Source organism: Clarias gariepinus, chromosome 2 (genome assembly GCF_024256425.1).
Source record: "Clarias gariepinus isolate MV-2021 ecotype Netherlands chromosome 2, CGAR_prim_01v2, whole genome shotgun sequence".
Classification (NCBI taxonomy): Eukaryota; Metazoa; Chordata; class Actinopteri; order Siluriformes; family Clariidae; genus Clarias; species Clarias gariepinus.
The window spans coordinates 18,776,265-18,794,398 of NC_071101.1; the positions used below are offsets into that span (position 1 = coordinate 18,776,265).

At 35.9% G+C, this 18,134-nt stretch overlaps 1 pseudogene; it reads left to right on the plus strand.

The window, feature by feature from the left end:
* Positions 1-713: 713 nt before the first annotated feature.
* On the plus strand, positions 714-17,806 carry LOC128540276 (immunoglobulin superfamily member 22-like; annotated as a pseudogene).
* Positions 17,807-18,134: the final 328 nt, after the last annotated feature.

Here is an 18,134-nt window from a genome sequence, read left to right on the forward strand (position 1 = left end):
AATGTAAAGATTTAAAAAAAGAATGGTGGGAAAATGACACCTGGGCCGTGACAATAGCACATCTCTCTTTTTAAAAATTTTTTTAAACCAAATCTAAAAAGCAATTTTTTTTAATATTATTCTTTATTGTTTGTGTGCCCTTTAATTTAATTTAGTTTTGTATGTATAGTGTTTTTAACACTGGACACTGTTACATAGAGGCTTTACAAAAATTAGGAATAATTATATTTTCAATTCGATTTTTAATTTATAAATCTCTTCCTAACGAGCAAGCCAGATGTAATTGCAAGGAAAAAATCTTCGGGACAGCATGAGGAAGAAATCTTAACAGGAACCTGACTCAAAAGCAAACCTGTGTGATAGCAGATATTATAGATAATTTCCCTTCTATAAATGTTTACCACTGTGCAACTAGGAAATTCATTTTATTTTTAATATGAAGACTAATTTGTTGAAGTTATCAGCTGTTCACTGATAGAGACTTGAATGCAGAATTATTTGTGGCAATTGCATTTCTAAGTCTATCTCAGCAATTGCAGTTGAAAACCATCTTCAAAGTGTCTGTCTAGCATCCACATCCACATATGACTAATCTTTTCTCGTTATTGCTAGTATTTTATCAAGGGTCTTTCCATTGCTTCTCATTTCTTTAAACTGTCACTGTTTATTCCCTTATTCTCGTTCTTTCTCATTTATTTAAGACAGAACCCAGAATGTCTACTGAGATTATCCAGTCCAGTGAAAGCAGAAAAGAGCAGAGCTCAGAGTTCCACATGACCTCATCTCTTGTTCGATCAGTTCAACTCGTCTACGCAAGGGCACGCACACCTCCAAGGTCCTCGGAGGTAAGACCAAAATATAGGAGATCCAGTGTTGTAATAAAGTCACTCACTATCAGGTCTATTTCAAGTCTCAAGTTGTACAGCAGTGTAGCTCAGGATATGTCTAAATCTTATCCTTGTACCCTAGTCGAGCCCAAGGTCCCAAAGCTGATACTAACGTGAAGTGCTGATTAAGGTACTGGATAAGTGTGAAGAGTGGAGGGTCTCTGGTTATCTTAATTAAGTGGGGTAGGCTGTTGTTGTTCTCCAGACACAAGGACTGGGTTATTATGATTTGATGTTTTTTCAGTGTCCATGTTAACATTAATTTAAAAACATTATTTATGAGCCATACTTCTACATAAATATCTTGTGTGATTTTTTTTTCTATAGGAAATGTCTGTTTGTATTCAAATTTCAGAGTATGAACACTGCTATAATGCTCATTTAAAATCCATCCATTTCCTTACACAGTATAATCCCCTGCAGGGCCGCTGCTGGCCAAATGGGTGCCCTAAGCAGAAATGTACTTTTGTGCCCCTCCCCCAAATATTACGGAAGTAAAAATAAAATAATAATAATAATAAAAACACCTACTATAGGGGCCAAAATAGAACTTTATTCAAATAAAAGTAAATACATAAATAAATTGTATCATTTATAAATTACAATTGCAGCTCTACAGTAAAAAAAATACAAACTAAATTTTTTTGTCAATAAAGCAGACAAGGGTTATGATGTCCACATATTTTTGTTGGAAAGATCATGTGAATATTTTAATTAAATGTTTAGTCGATATTAAACAAAGAATTCGATCATCATGTAATTGTAACAACTGCATTTACCAGGCCTTTTGAGCCCTTCTCAGGCATTTCTATTAAAATTGTTATGTAAACTGTTAATTTTGTATTAGATTATGTATTTTAACACTGTTATTTAATGGCACCATATGGTCATTATTAATCAATAATTATAATTGCCTCTGTGTTTTAATATAATGCATTTTAAGTCATTTTGTTAATTTAGATCTGCTTGTATTCATATTAAGAAAGATGCATTAGTCGTGAAATTATTACCGACATTAAAACACATTATTAACGTCGACAGAATAAAATAAAGTTTCACAGGATTACGAACATACCTGAAAGTGATGCACGGACTTCATCTTGGGCTTTTTTTTTCTTTCGTTACTTGGCTCCGGACTGTTAATGTTTTTTTCCCAGGACCAGGCATATCGTTTAATTATTGTACATTTTTGGCCGAATAAGCAGCCATAACAGTGGTGCTATATTATTAAAATTAATTTATTACTATAATATATAAAAACGATTATTTTCACCTGGGAGTTGGTGCCCTACACAGCCTGCGTACTCTGCGTATAGGGAGCGGCGGTACTGATACACTAATGCACTTATCCCAGTGTTTCACAAGTGCTTGTGCACATGGTGCAAGTGATGTTTGTGAATTATGGTGTGTACAGTTCCCACAAACAGACGAGTCTTTTCCCTGAATTGGTGATCCACTGGTGATTAAGTTATCCATTGTTTTTTTTAGGATTAGGTGTTCCACTCACTGAATGTACACAGGAACAACTGGAACTTTACAAGTAATTTATCACAATTCTTGTTTTTACTTGAAGGCACCTTGAAAAATCGAACGTGGCGAGTAGTCAAACAGTAATTTACCAATAGATATTAGCAAAAATCCAGCATAATCATGGATCAAAGACTCATTATGGTGAAGCCAGAAACAAACAGTAGGAAACGTTTCTACTTTTATCATGACTATGGATCTTGAAAGCGCTTTTTTTGTAGAACTAAGCACTAGCTGTCAGTGGAAGATACTGCAGAAATGGACTAGATCAATAAACATTGTTTTGTTGATTTTTCAGATTAATTTGATATTCTTTGTTAGTTTTTTTTTTTTACATCAAACATGGCAGATGTTCAACAAGCTCTGTTTTGCCTAAGTCTGCAATGATTCATTGACTGGGATAATTAGAATGATAATGATAAACAGGCAGCTATGGACTTTTTCTTATTGTATTCATTTACAATAATTAGATGTAAAAATTACAGTGGCTTATGCATATGTGCATAAGGACGAATAAGTATTTAAAAAAATTCCATTTTATATTTCTTGTTTGTACGCACTATTCAAACCATATACTTTTGTCATGCAAAGCAGACAGCAGTGCAGCGAAAGACCTCGGCTGTTATGGAGTCTGTTATTTAGACTTGATACCTATTTCAACTCAGGAAAGTGAGAAGATGTCACAAGTCACATTAATGGAAGAATATAGATCAAATATTCATGCTTATATAGTCCACTTTTATTATATGCATAATGTACAGTTACACTATAATCATTAGTCATATAGTCAGTTATTCTCTAAAATCTATGATAAAAGCTGATAGTGGCTTTAAATAAAAATAAACTGTTTAAATCTCAGGAGAGAAGACAACATAATTTAAATAGTTTGTTATAACAGTCACCTCTAAATTCACATCTATATTCAAATAGACAGCTAATACCTAATGATTTTCTGTCTATTGTCTATTCTATCAGTTACAGATCACAAATAGTGTCAAAAAAGCAACACCAAACGCTTTTCATTCAAATTAAATTCTTTCTCACATATTAACAATCACTTCATCCTACATAAACACATTACACAGGGATGGTGAGAAATATCACACATCGCAGAAAAACAGAACAACATGGCTAACAATGTTAACAGAAAACATTCCCAACACTCATAAACAAGAAACCGATATTCTGCTGGCATTTTGAAAAAGATTATAAAAAGCTGTGAGAACAGCTGTAATTTCTAAGCAATATTTATGTATACAGTATATGTATACTTATACACATATTAATACAACGTGCAAATGCCGGATTCTAATGCTGAGACACAACACAGTATGGAGTTTTCCAAGCAGCATATTTGCCATTAGCACAGTTATTATTATGCTAGCTACTGTAGCATTTGAGACAAGCTGTTTGTTAACAAGTGGTATTATCATTAGCAAAATTCTCAGAGGTTTCAATGAATCAGTCCAGGAGCATAATGATAGACAGTGGGTGTCCTGTAATGCTGTCCTGATTGGGAATAAACCTAATTTTGGAAAATCCTCAACAAGACAGAGTTTATAGCCTGAAACAGCTTTGAACAGTCTGTTCAAGCATGCAGTGAACAACATGTAGTGTCCTCCCCCGACACAAGGTCATAGTCATTTTTTGAGTGTACATAATGCATATTTCATATTCATATATTATTTTTTATCAATTAACATTCATTACCAATATATATTAGCATGTATATACTAGCTATACTAGCTAATATTAATATATGCCAATAACTCTTAATGATGCAATGAATATTTGAGCACTTCTTTAAATATGTATGTACATATGTATGTATGTCAGTTAAATGTTTAAAAAAAGGTATGACTAATTTTACATAACAAATTCACAAGTATTTGTTGTCTGTATTTCCTTAGAACTTCCCAAAGTACTTCATTAGCATTTATTTACTTAATACTTTTAGTATTTAGTAGATATAGTAATATAAAATACTCATTTTAATAATATTATGCACATTAATAATGAGAAGCACTAAAATGCTTAAAAATGTGACTTTTAAAATTAATATTTCATGTTGTGGAAAGGAATGATTAAAAGTAGAGTTCGTAATTTGGAAAGGAACAATACCATATTTTAAAGAGACATTTATCATAAACAAAATGATCAGTGTGCAGATTTTACTTGGACTATTTGCTGTTGCTGAAATGTTAACAATGGGCTTCATTGTGCCGCATGAACAGAAGAAACCTTATAAGGCCTTAGCTTCAGTACTAAAGAAGCCATTTCTGCTGGTCAAAAACACATCGCCTGAAATGCAAGTAGTAAAATTCTTTTTATACAGACCTAGAAGATGTGCTTTTAAATTATACATTAAGGCCATCAGTACACAGTAATGTGGGTCACAGCTGAGCTTTTGAACTGAATTTTATAAGTTACACTACCCAACCAATGCATGCAGTGCTGATCCCAAGCCTGTTTAGAAAAACCAGAGGGTTGGATCAGGAAGGGCATCCGGCATAAAATCTGTGCCAAGTTGTGTGTGCAGCTGAAATTGTCCACTGTGGCAAACCAATCGGACGAATCAACCAGAGACTTTAGTTTATATTCAAAGGTATTTTTGAGCAAGAAAACAACGTTTCTAATCAATCCAATAAGTTACAGTACTTTTAATAACCTATCATAATATGATCTCACAGGGGATAGTGCTGTCTTCAAAGCCAAGGTGTCTGGCAACCCCAATCCTGATGGGACCTGGGCCAGAGAAAGTGGCAAGCAGCTGACCAAGGGATTTTCCATGATGACATCAATAAGCATTATATATTAAAGGTAAGAGACCAGTCAGCCCTATGTATATTAGAGTCTGTTCCGTGTTTCTGGATGCACACAGGAAAATTATTGGATCAGGGTATAGAAACCAAGGCAGTGGCATTTATGACAGTGATATTTTAAGTTTTCGGAAGACGTAAAAGATGGAATGCATCACATAACGTATAATGATGCGATGATACAGTTCTTTATATTCATAATGTCAGCATGTCCCTGACAAACTCATACTGTAGCAGACCAAAGAAATATGGTTTATTAATATAGTGTGATGTCATTTCCCATGTCTAAGACAATTAATCAAGTTCCAATGAAAAATGAATGAGACACCTCGCTGCAATAAAAAAAGATTATGTATTTAGGTTGACACATATTATATTCTTCAACCTCTAAGGAGCATATTACAATAAACAAAGGTTCTTCCATGGGACAATGAGAGAAACCCTGAAATGCTCTTATGCTGAACTGGTTTCACTTTTATGTGGCTATGCGGCTTAGTGGTTGCAGTGGTCACCTTGCACCTTCAGGGTCTGGGTTTGATTCCCATCTTGGCGCCTGCGTGTGTGGAGTTTTCATGTTCTCCCTGTGCCTGGGGTGTTTCCCCCAGGGACTCCGGTTTCCTCCCACAGTCCAAAGACATGCATTTTAGGCTAATTGGGTTTTTCCAGATTGCCCATAGTGTGTGAATGTTGACTGGGGGTCTTACCGTGTTTGTAAAATGGAGATAAATACAATGGTAATCACCATTGGCCTCCACCATTCCTAGTTAGCTGGATGCATGGATTAAGTACACAATAGTAAGAACCTGTGAGTTCAAACATGGTGAAAAGCACATATGAACCACTTACCTTAGCAAGATGCAAGATAGTTCTTTTTATTTTTATTTTTATTTTTATTTGCTCTTATACAACAGTTCTGTTGAATTCTTGGTTTTGTTTGGTCAGGATGTCTTTTAGAATTTTCTATAACAGCATATCTGTCCTGCATGTCTAAATTTCTATAACAGTATACAGTATGTCTTCCAGTAGGTCTTACTGAAAGATAAATCACAGGATTATATTTATGTTCTAAAGTTTTTTTTTTTTTTTGCTTTTGGCATGGGAAAATCTTTAGGACAAGGTCTGTGCTTTTTGGTTTCTTGTTTTGTTACAATGCAACTGTTAGTAGAGTGTAGATTGCAAAGAATAAAACCATTATTATGGGATGTTTGGGAAATTAATCAAGTTCAAGTTGTTAAGAGCAACTGATGTGCTGTAGGATGATTCAGACATTGGGTTAGCTCTCCATTTCCAATTACTGCATGACTGTCTCCTCTACCGGCAGCTGTTTTACAAAAAAAAAAAAAAAAAGATATTTTTTGTATTTTTACAATAGTAGTACAATAGAAAATAGGAGATTTTACATTTTATATTTTTAATTTTTTCCTATTAGCATTTATACCTTCTTACTTTCCTTTTTTTTTTTAAGGTTACAAACAGTTGTGTAAGCATTTGACTGTGTATCATACTGTGTATGGCTGTGTATGTGAAAAATGCAATTTTTTATTTGAATATCTGCCTACATAGCAAAAACAAATCTTACAGTTCTCAGTGGTTGACAAACCTTTCTTACATTGATTGACAGCAATGTGACTGGAACATAGGGTTTAATATCCATATTATATATGCATATTTACAGATGTTATTTATACATACTTATAAAAAATCCCATGTGACGTGTACACATGATTCTTTCCATATTTTTATATGAATAATTAGTTTGCACACATGATCACATATCCGTAAGTCTTCCTTGCCAACTGCTGTCAGACTTTACAACTTACGACTCTGACCACATACGCACAAATGTACAAACACACACATCAAATACACCATGGTAGTTATGTGCAATATTATGACGGAACATGTACAAGTTATAGTAATGTGCAATATCTCTAGTCATGTGCAATACTATGGTGGAATGCACAATTTTTCTTTCTGTCTTGGGGGAACCACCACAACTGAGCAAAGTGCAATTTAAAACATTTAAAATATTATTGTAAATGCCTGTCACTCACTCCCTGTATGTATACATATACTCATTGTCTACAGACATATTACTTAATCAACTTTGCTTACTTATAGTCTAAATATGTTTTTATGTAAATGCCAGACTGTGTACATTTTATACTGTTAGTATTCGATTTTTACTATTTTATTTTATTTTATTTTATTTTATTTTACTTTATTCTTTATTCTGTTGTTTCTTAATTTTAAACTTTGTACTGTTCACTTGCTGCCGTGGCAAAACAAATTTCCCACTTGTGGTACTAATAAAGGTTTATCTTATCTTATCTTATCTTATCTTATCTTATCTTATCTTATCTTGTTCACATGATGTCCAATGTTTAGTTCATATTTGCAATTTTAGGGGTAACATACTGGCATTTTATTTATATTATCGATATCATTATCGTATGTGTTTTTTCAGTACAGGAGAGTCAGCGCCGTTAGTTTTGTGCTCACAGTCTGAAAGCCACAACAACACTTCTATTTAACAAAAAGCATGGTTAATAAATATTTAAAGAAAGTAAATGAGTAGATTTTGCCCTGTGTGCTATTTCCAGTCTTGTGCCTTAAGAGAAGCTTAATTTGCCATTAGGAAGTAATTAAGATGTACATGCTGACATATTCATTGTCTTCCACCATCTGTTTCATGACTGAGAAAAGCCTCAATAGTGCAGAATCAATCCAGAGATGCCAAGCTGCTCCCTGATGGCCATGAAGAGTACTGCAGCTTGTAACTCCAATTAGAGTGTGTTTTTTTTTTGAAGGTCATTATGTCTTTTTCCTCATATTTTCCCTTTCATTTGTCTTATTATATGCATTCATTAGGTTAAAAAAAAACTATTTCTGTAGGATGGTGATGTGTACAAGTGCATTGCATCTAACGACCATGGGGATGCGATTTACTCCATCTCACTTATTGTTGCTGAAAGTAAGTTTGTGATTCAGATACAGCAAGAATTTTGATAAAAACAGGACGATTCACTTCCATAAACGATTCACTTTTATGTTTTTTTCCTCTGTTTTCTTTTTTACTGGACTTTAAGAAAAAGCTGAAGAAACGGTAAAATAAAGACATATGGATTTGCCAGATTTACATTTTGTCCGATGTGCAGATATAGACTTATTTCCAGTCCAGGGAAAAGCTCAGACTGCTTTCCAAGACATGCAAGAATGGCATTATTAATAAAGATGTGCATGTGTTACCTTCTACAGTACCATCTGTTATAATAAATACACGTTCTGGTAAATCCCTGCCAGGGTGAATATGTTGTATGCTTTGCTTGAGGATTTTGAAAAGCAGTAATTATGTGATGCAGGAGTGTAGAGAAGCGAGAGAAGAAGCCTCCATCTGAAGAGGAGATGCTGAAGATTCTGGCTGGAGCTGATAAGAGGGACTACGAGCGCATCTGCGCTGAATACGGCTTCACTGATTTCAGAGGTATCCTCGAGGAAATGAAAAAAAATGCGGACGTGGAAGTGGGTATCAAGCGAAACAGAAATAGCAGAAATAGTCCTAAATGAAGTTCATTTTAGATTGCTCTCCTTTCAAATGGTTAACCTTCAGCATCTGTTGGTGATCCAGTAATACATTTTTTACTTCCAAACCTACAGTATACCTTTTTGTTGTTTTCCCTCTAGATGGATCAAAATGATCCATGTAGAATAATAAGTTGTTTAATATATGATATATTATTATATGCACAAAAATATCAAAATAAACCTAGGGACATATATACACCCCATAAAAAAATCAGGATTTAAAAATACATTTATGTACTATTTACAAAAACCTTTTCTCGTCCTGATGTTTTATAGGCCATAATATCACAAGCTATCTAGCATTTTTAATTGCTGTTGGCAAACAACTTGGAAACAAGCTGCTTTCTCCGTCACAGGTCAGCTTTAAAAAGAGGTATTTTATTATTACATTGTCATATTTTTATTTATAAATTTTTCAGTAGCTGAGCCGGTTTAATCTACTATAACAATTAGGAACAATTTTAAATAAGCATCATTAGCCTCCTCTTTTTATTCCTATCATACAGTAGGACAGGTTTATATTGTATAACATCCGTTGGACGTGGGTTCTGTGAGTAAACATTTAGCACATTAAAGTCTATTGTATAATTTTGCTGCTTTTCTTATCTCCTTAGTAATTCAGTAATGCTTAAACACATTAATCACTGTCTGTTACCAGATGGATAAAGTATTGAACCCTTCGGAGGACGTAACAGCGATGATAGACTTCAGTGTAGCTTTTGACACAATTTCGGAGTTGAAAGATCCAAATATGAAGATGCTTTGGTTTAAGGTAAACCTACATCTGTCTACAGTCTTTAGGCAACTTGTTCATCAGCTTGTTTAGATTTTAAGAAAGAGACAGATATGTAAAACTGATGGATATGATAATTTACATTTTTTGATGGCATATGTCATCTTGTATGGGAATAACAGCAGAAACAATACCTTTGTTTTATGACTTGAATTATTATTATTATTATTATTATTATTATTTACAACAGTAACAAAAGCCTTTTACAAACTGTAGCATGTTGTTTTCATTATAACATACAGTTGATGAAAACAAAACAAAAAAAAAACTGTTTTGTTTTCTTTGTTTGTTTGGAATAGCACAAATGTTAAAATATTCTGCTAAATAATTGTATATGGAATCTGTGTAAGTTTTGTGTGATTTTCTCCCTAATTTAGTGGTATCCAATTCCTCCCCGTCACTAGGGGGCTCCCACATTAAGGCTACTACCACTCAGCCGGGAGGGCGAAAGATTATCACGTGTTTTCTCCGAACCACGTGACACCAGCCGACGGCATCTTTTTGAACTGCCCGCTCACGCACCATTGGGGGCGGCGTAACACACTTGGAGAACAGCGCTATCCGCTCCTTCCACTTACGTGAGCTCACAGATGCCCCTGATTGGCTGTAGAGCCATGCAGCTCAAGTCTCTTGTGTACAAAGTGCTTATGTATTTGCTAAGTTTGTTAAAGTTATTGCTTTGTTAGCTAAGTGTATCCAATGCAGCAAAACAGTAGAAGTGAGAACAGCAACAAAAGAGGAAAAAAGAGTTTGGTGTTGAAAGTGAAACAGACTAAACAGACTACAGATCTACAATTTAAAGTTACCACATTGCTTACGCTATAGTATTACACGTAGTTTTATTGAGTACATACAAAGCACAAGGTCCAGATTGTGTAATGTCCTATATCATAGAACATATTGAGGAGGTTAAGCGATGTATACTGTACCTGTAGTTCATTAATGCTGGGATAAGTCTGCATAGACATCCTTTTTCTTGCTATAAAAATCACAGCAGGTACTGTAGTTCAACTTTAGTGATCATGTGACAGAAAGAAGAGATGGGATTGGCATGTTCAAAGCTTTTAAAGCATATGTAGTTGTTTTAAATAATAATTTGTAAGAATGTGTAAAAATCTGAAACATATATACTTGTAGTATTCTGCTGTCAAACTGTTCACTTGTATCTTCTATTTCAATCTGATATAAATATTCTGTGTTTGGTTCTTTTAAATGTAGTTACCTGTAGATGTTACCTTATTTTTGTCTTTTTCTAATTTTATGAGCTACAAGGAAAAATACTCTAAAAGTCTACCACATTAGTTAAATAAAAGTTTAATATATTCTGTCTGGCCTGTATGTTTGTATAGACTCTCTCTCTCTCTCTCTCTCTCTCTCTCTCTCTCACTGTGTGTGTGTGTGTGTGTGTGTGTGTGTGTGGACTTGTGCTCTTTCTTTCTTTCTGTGTGTGTGTGTGTGCGCGCGCGCGTGCATGCGTGCGTGCATGTGTGTGTGTGTGTGCACACATAACAATTTGTTATTCAGGGCAACGAGCTGCTGCGGATCCAATACTCTCTTGGGAAGTATGAAGTTAAACAGCTGGGTACTAAACACATGCTTTGCATCATCAGTGTGTGTATGGCTGACTCTGGCACATACACTTTAAAGGTTGAAGAAAATATTCTATCTGCCAAGCTCACTGTCACTGGCAAGTGTCCACACGCCACGTCATCTGCAATTGTCTCCTTTCAAAATACAAGAGCACTGTTTAAAAAGTATACTTTACTCAGGTACACATATTCAAGCTTCTTCAACTTATTCTTTCTGACATTTACAAAAAAAATCAAAAGTTATTTTAAAATCAGAAAAACACTTAATTTCAATATTATGCCAGTGTCTGTATTCTACCATTGGTAGATGAACCGCTGAAGTTCCTGACAGATGTAAAGCCTTTAAGGGCAATAGAGAGACAGACTGCTGTGTTTGAGTTGCGTCTCTCTAAGAAGACTGACAACCCTCTGTTATGGCAGTTTAAAGGGAAAGACTTAAAGCGAGATGAAAATTTTGATGTGTGTCTGTCTGACGATGGCCTCACATACACTTGTGCATCCGAGTGATACTGGCGACTATTCCATCAGTACTGGAGATTTGACCTACAGCCTGAAAGTAAGAGTTGTAACATATTTATATCATGATATATAAACATATACGTAATAAGCAATTAAAACCTATAAAGAAGCTAAATTACAAGTCAAGTTTTTGAGGCATCTAAAGAACATACACGTAAAGGAGAAAAGCCAGGCCAGGTTGGAGGCTGAGATGAACTCGAAGGATTTTTATGTGAGGTGGTTAAAGGATGGAAAAGACATCACTAACAACCAACGATACATCTTTCTGAGGGAGGGCAAAAGAGCTGAGCTCGTACAGAGGACTGTGAGCTTTCCGACAGTGAAGAAACACCGTAGTGTGCACTCAGGCGCAATGACACCCAGGAACATACCAGCTCCTTAAATCTCACAGTGGATGGTAAGTAGCCATATCTGATGGGATTAGATTTTGTTTAAATTGAAAATGCATGGATAGATGGATGGATAAGTGGGTGGATAGATGATAGGTCTAATAGATGTTTAATAGATCCTGATAAACTTTACTGTGATGAGTAAAAAAGAAATACACCTTGACGTTTTGCTAAACTTTTTTTTTAAATAAATATTTGCAGAAAGATTTAAAAAAGTGGAATGGCAGACGTTCAGTGCATACAATGACTATGCGTTCTGTGTGCCTTGACAGTGAATATATTTAGGTACTTTTGCACTGGAGAGTGCAGCATTAATAGTTTGTTAATAACTAGTTAATGATGATATTTTTTTCAGAGACGTGTAAAGGGCAGTATCATGTCGCACAAGATTCTGTTAATAGCATTCTTTTTTTCTCTCTTTAATTTTAAACCTATAAACACAGAATTTTATCTTTCAGATTATTCTTACTCCTGTGCTTATTATGATTCTTAATTAAAGTGCCATGTTTTCAACTACATTTTGATTTGGTTTTACAGTGTTGTTATTCCTTACCCATTAGGGGCTAAGATCAATTACAGCCCACCTCAACTTCCAATTTGTTATGTGATCCATTACTTTTTTTAATGAATGAAATCAATGTAGTGCTATATTACATGTGAATCTGAGCTGTGTAAAATTGTCCCTGTAGATCCTCCTGTTATTGATCCAACAATGCTGGAAATGCTATCCAGCCAGCCGGTGACAGTGAAAGCTGGTAAGACAGCCACCATCAGAATTCCTTTCTTGCCCCGAAGGTGACATGGTATAGGGATGGACTGGAGCTTGTGGAAGACTGTAGAACAATGTTCGCACGCAATGGAGCCTCCAGTACTTTGATACTCAGTGTGTTAGAGAAGATAGTGGCGCTGTCATGCTTAAACTTAGAAATGACTACGGCTCAGCTACTGCCAACATCCAGCTTAGTGTAATTGGTAAAAAGCTGACTAAAATACCTGCTCTAGAGGTTAACAGTACAGTGAAACCTTGGATTGCAAGTAAGTTAGACTTGGAGCGCTTTGCAAGCCAAGAAAAGTTTTAAAATTAATTTTTACTTGTTTAATGAGCAAGGTCATGAAATACAAGTAGTATGCATGCGCTTTGTTGAATGAGCTTCTTGTGATCACAACTGAGCCAATGGTTCTTCTCTCTCTTGTGCTGCGGGATTGTCGGTAATCATCACCCCTGCTTAGTGCCAGTGCTCTTATCCTACACAGTAGCCTCCCTCCTCCTTCTCCTCCTCTCTTTCATTTTATTCCAGCTACAATTCTTTTCAAAGGTACTGTGCATGTTATTATGTTTTATTTTTACTTTATATTTTGTATTAATCATTTTATATGAATATTTTTGGGCTATGGAATGAAGTTTCCATTATTTCTTATGGGGAAATTCACTTTGATATATGGGAGCTTTGGATTACAAGGACGCTTCCGGAACAAATTACACTCGCAATGCAAGGTTTAAATGTATTACAATTCTCTTAGGATGTTTAATTAAAGTTGTGAATATACATATGTACTGTATTTCCACTTCTAAACCTCATGAGATTTTCATTAAATTGCCCATACATTTTTAGGCACAACAAATAGGATTTTTACTCAGGGACTACCCATTGGAGTGTTTCAGGTCACCAAATACAGTAAGATCTAAGGATGTCCTTCTTTTGCTCTTTAGACCGTCCTAAACCCCCTCAGGGTAAAATGGATTTTATGGAGTGTAGCGAGAAGTGCATAACCATGAAGTGAAAAGCACCTCGAGATAATGGGGGGCAGAAGGTGACCAGCTATGTTATAAAGAGAAAATGTTATAGGCTGGAAAAAAGTCCTGGACTAAGGTTGGAGAGGTGGGCGGAGAAACCACCACCTTCTGTAATGACAAGGTTGAGAAAGGGGAGGCATATGAATATCGCATCAGAGCACTCAACCCTCAGGGTTTGAGTGATGCTTCAGAAACCAAGCAGGCTCACGCTGGAGAGCCTATTGGTAAGTACCAATGGTTTAATCAAATATTGCTGCATAATTCCAACTGTACGTACAATAAGTCATTGTATTGTTCAGAGCCACCTGGTATGGCTCAGCAACCTCAGATCACTGAAGTGACTAAAGATGAGGTCACAGTGATGTGGACTCCTCCAGCGCAAGATGGTGGTGCTCTTGTTCTGGGGTACATAGTAGAGAGAAGAAAAAAAGGAAGCAGCATGTGAGTGCCTTTCTTTGGATTACAAGGACGCTTCCGGAACAAATTACACTCGCAATGCAAGGTTTAAATGTATTACAATTCTCTTAGGATATTATGTTGTGAATATACATATGTACTGTATTTCCATTTCTAAACCTCATGAGTTTTTCATTAAATTGCCCATTCATTTTTAGGCACAACAAATAGGATTTTTACTCAGGGACTACCCATTGGAGTGTTTCAGGTCTCCAAACTCTGTAAAAAAAATTTCTGTAGGGAGCTAATCCAAGGTAATTTTTTTTTTATTACCCGAAACTCCCTTACCAAATTTCTTACAGACATGTGCAACAGATTCTTTAGAATTTTGCTTTGTCTTTATTTCCAGAGCATCTTCCTTGATTCAATAGGATACAATAAGTTCAGGTAAGGCATAAGATCTGTACTGTATATAAAAAAACAAATATATGAAGTTAGGTGCTTGTTACAAACCTTCAGGAAAAATCAGCTACAGTCAGTATATTATTACACCGTAAAGATAATTATCCTAATATCTTACATAAATATATGATTACAGTATATACTGTAAATACATGATATAAGCCTTTTAAGTGGAAGTAAAGGTTACAACCCATTCTTGTTTTGTCTTGTGTCTCAGACACAAAGTATGCAGTAGGAGGTCAAGTAGAAGACATGGAGTATGAACTCAGAGTGATTGCTGAAAACAGAGCTGGAGAGGGAAGTCCCAGTACAGCATCAAACTCAGTACTGGTCAAAGACTCCACACATGAGACTATATATACCAACAGTGTTAGCGCTATGTTCTAGTACCTCCTATATTTGTCCTCTTTTCTCTTTGTCTTGTTGCCATTTCGCCTTCTCTTAGGTGTCCCAGGCCTTGTTAGAAACCTTCATGTAACAGACTCCTTTAACATCTCCATCTCATTGGCATGGTGTCCCCCCGAGATGGGAGACGATCTCTCTGGCTATATCCTAGAAATTTGTTCTGAACATGCAAAGGAATGGACCAAGTGCACCAAAATTCCCATCACCAGCACCTTATATATTGTTGGCTGCCTGCAAGAGAGGATGAAGTCCTTTTTCCGTATCAGAGCTGTTAATGATGGGGTGTTGGAGAACCAACAGAACTTGAACAAGGAGTTCTGTGCTCCTGGTAATAATGGATATTTAATGGCAAAGTCTCACTAAATATTTTACTTGACATTTTGAAGGTTTTAAGCCAACTAGGTTATTAGATATGCAAGTAGTAAGTACTGCTTTGGTGAGCTAAATGAGTTTAATGGGTTATGTGAAGATACATTGGTTGATGATCTATTGCTTTGTTAGAAACAATTTTTTGCTGTCTTGCAATTATGTACAGAAATGCCAAAGTTTGATCTCCAGGCCAAGGTGAGAAATCTGGTTGTGGTGCATGCTGGATGTGCCCTATGTATTCCAGTTTCCTTCAGTGTAAGTGTTTCTATTCCAAGCACCCATGAGCAATAGTTACTACTTTTTTAAATGTCAGTGTGTTTAATAATGTAGTGCCAGGTTTCAACAAAAGGTCATCTTAATCCAAGCATAAAGTCCTCTCCGCATTGCTACATTAATTAAATAAGGTGTTCAAACTTGGTTCGGGAAGTGTGGACTGTAATGTAACCCAACACAATGCTTTGAAATTGTCTCCTGTATTTTAAGGGCTCTCCTTCCCCAGAAGTGACCTGGCTTAAAGATGACATTGTGCCTAATGGTCGAGAGGTCATCACTAAGGAAAAGTTCTCTATTCTCAGTTCCTGATCAGCTCTTGCCAGCGTTCTGACTCTGAAACTACAGTATCAACCTTCGCAATGACTGTGGGGCGGTTCACTATGACATCACTGTCCATGTCACTGGTACTAGTTTCTATTTTTTGTATATATTTTCTAGGTCTATTTTTCCACACACTGTCGAGGCATAATCACTCACTCACTTTTACTCATCGTCTATACCGCTTAATCCTGTATTCAGAGTCGTGGGGGGCCTGGAGCCTGTCCCAGAAGGCTTAGGACATAAGGCGGGGTACACCCTGGACAGGGTGCCAATCCATCGCAGGGCACACATCCATAGACTCACTCACACACTCATTTACACACTATGGGCAATTTGGGAATGTCAGTTAGCCTAGCCAGCCTACCCTGGCCAGGAATCGAACCCAGACCCTGGAGGTGCAAGGTGACAGTGCTAACCACCACACCACCGTGCCGCCTCGAGGCATTATAATAACCCAGTATTATTATACACATTTTTTTTCTACGTAGATGTCCTTTGGCCTCCTAAGAATTTATGTCTGGTGGAGAATGTCCAAGGCACCGTGACACTGCAGTGGGATTACTACCAATCCCACTGATGAACACACATTACATTATCCTCAAGAAAGACACCAGCACTCCCACCTGGTTCACAGCTGCCGAGGAAATACACAGTTACTGGTCTCTCCAGGAGGCAAGTACTACTTCCTGGTTGTTGCTCGCAATCAGATTGGAGAGAGTGACCCTCTGGACACAAAGGAGCCTTTTACATTTAAGAAGGAGCATGGTAAGACAGCAATAGATAAATAGTAAATATCAAAAATTGGGAGATCAGAACTTGAGTCACTCCAATTTCACAAATTGACGAATCAGATCAAACTATGAAGCTCAATTGTGACATTTTATGATGTCATGACAAATTCTAACTCACTCACTTACTCACTTACAGCATGAGTCTACAGTATACTGCTTTATCCTGTATTCGGGGTCATGGGGTGCCAATCCACTGCAAGGCACACACACACACACACACACACACATGTCTTTGTACTGTGGCAGAAAACCAGAGTACCTGGAGGAAACCAAAGCAAGCAAACTCCATGCACACAGAGACAGGAATCGAACCCTGACCCTGGAGGTGCAAGGCGACAGTTTTAAACACTAAGCCACTGTACTGCCTCCAATTCTGATTCCTAGCTGAAAAATCAGTTGTTGTTACAGTCTGTTATAAATGTTATGGAAATCTGATTTACTTTGGAAATTCTCTAAAATGTGCACTAACACTCAGCTCTTATCACATAAGCCGCCATTTTAAAAGAATAATACCTTGAATAATCCCCATTAAAATATACAGTAGATGTAAATAAAGGTGGTTGCGTGTAAACAGCCTATTTAATTAATTTTAGTCTTTATTAATAATCAGTCAGCACAATAAATCCATGAAAATAATATATAGTCTAATAGATTCTATTTAGTTTTTAAATGTATAAGATAATAAAATGAAAATGACATGAACGTGTACAGTACAGGTATAGTATTAAAAAATCTGATTCATGTCTTGTAAATCTAAACATACTTCGCAGAAAAAAATATTTACTTTAATCATGATTAAAATGTTCCCTTTGCTGCAGATAAAGATAATAATATCCAGCTGGAATGCCTGACTCAGGGTACTGGAAAAGAAAAACCCATTACTTAAGTAGAGTACAAAGGCAACAAACTTATCCGCAAATCTCAAAAAGCACCATCAATTATAAAATCACGAGGGTTTTTTTTTTTTCCCAAAATGTGTCTTTTTTTATCAACAGACAAAATTAATGCAAAATGCTACAAAAATCCAATTTCACAAATCATCAGATTTGAATATCTCATCTATCATATCATGCATAAAATACATCAAACAGAAAAAATACAAGATACAGTAGCCTTGTAGTTCGAGACATAATCAGAAAATCATTTATCAGTAAATTGCACCACAATGTGTTTTCTGACTTGGAAATGCTGTGAGAAAAGCTGCAGTTTCATTT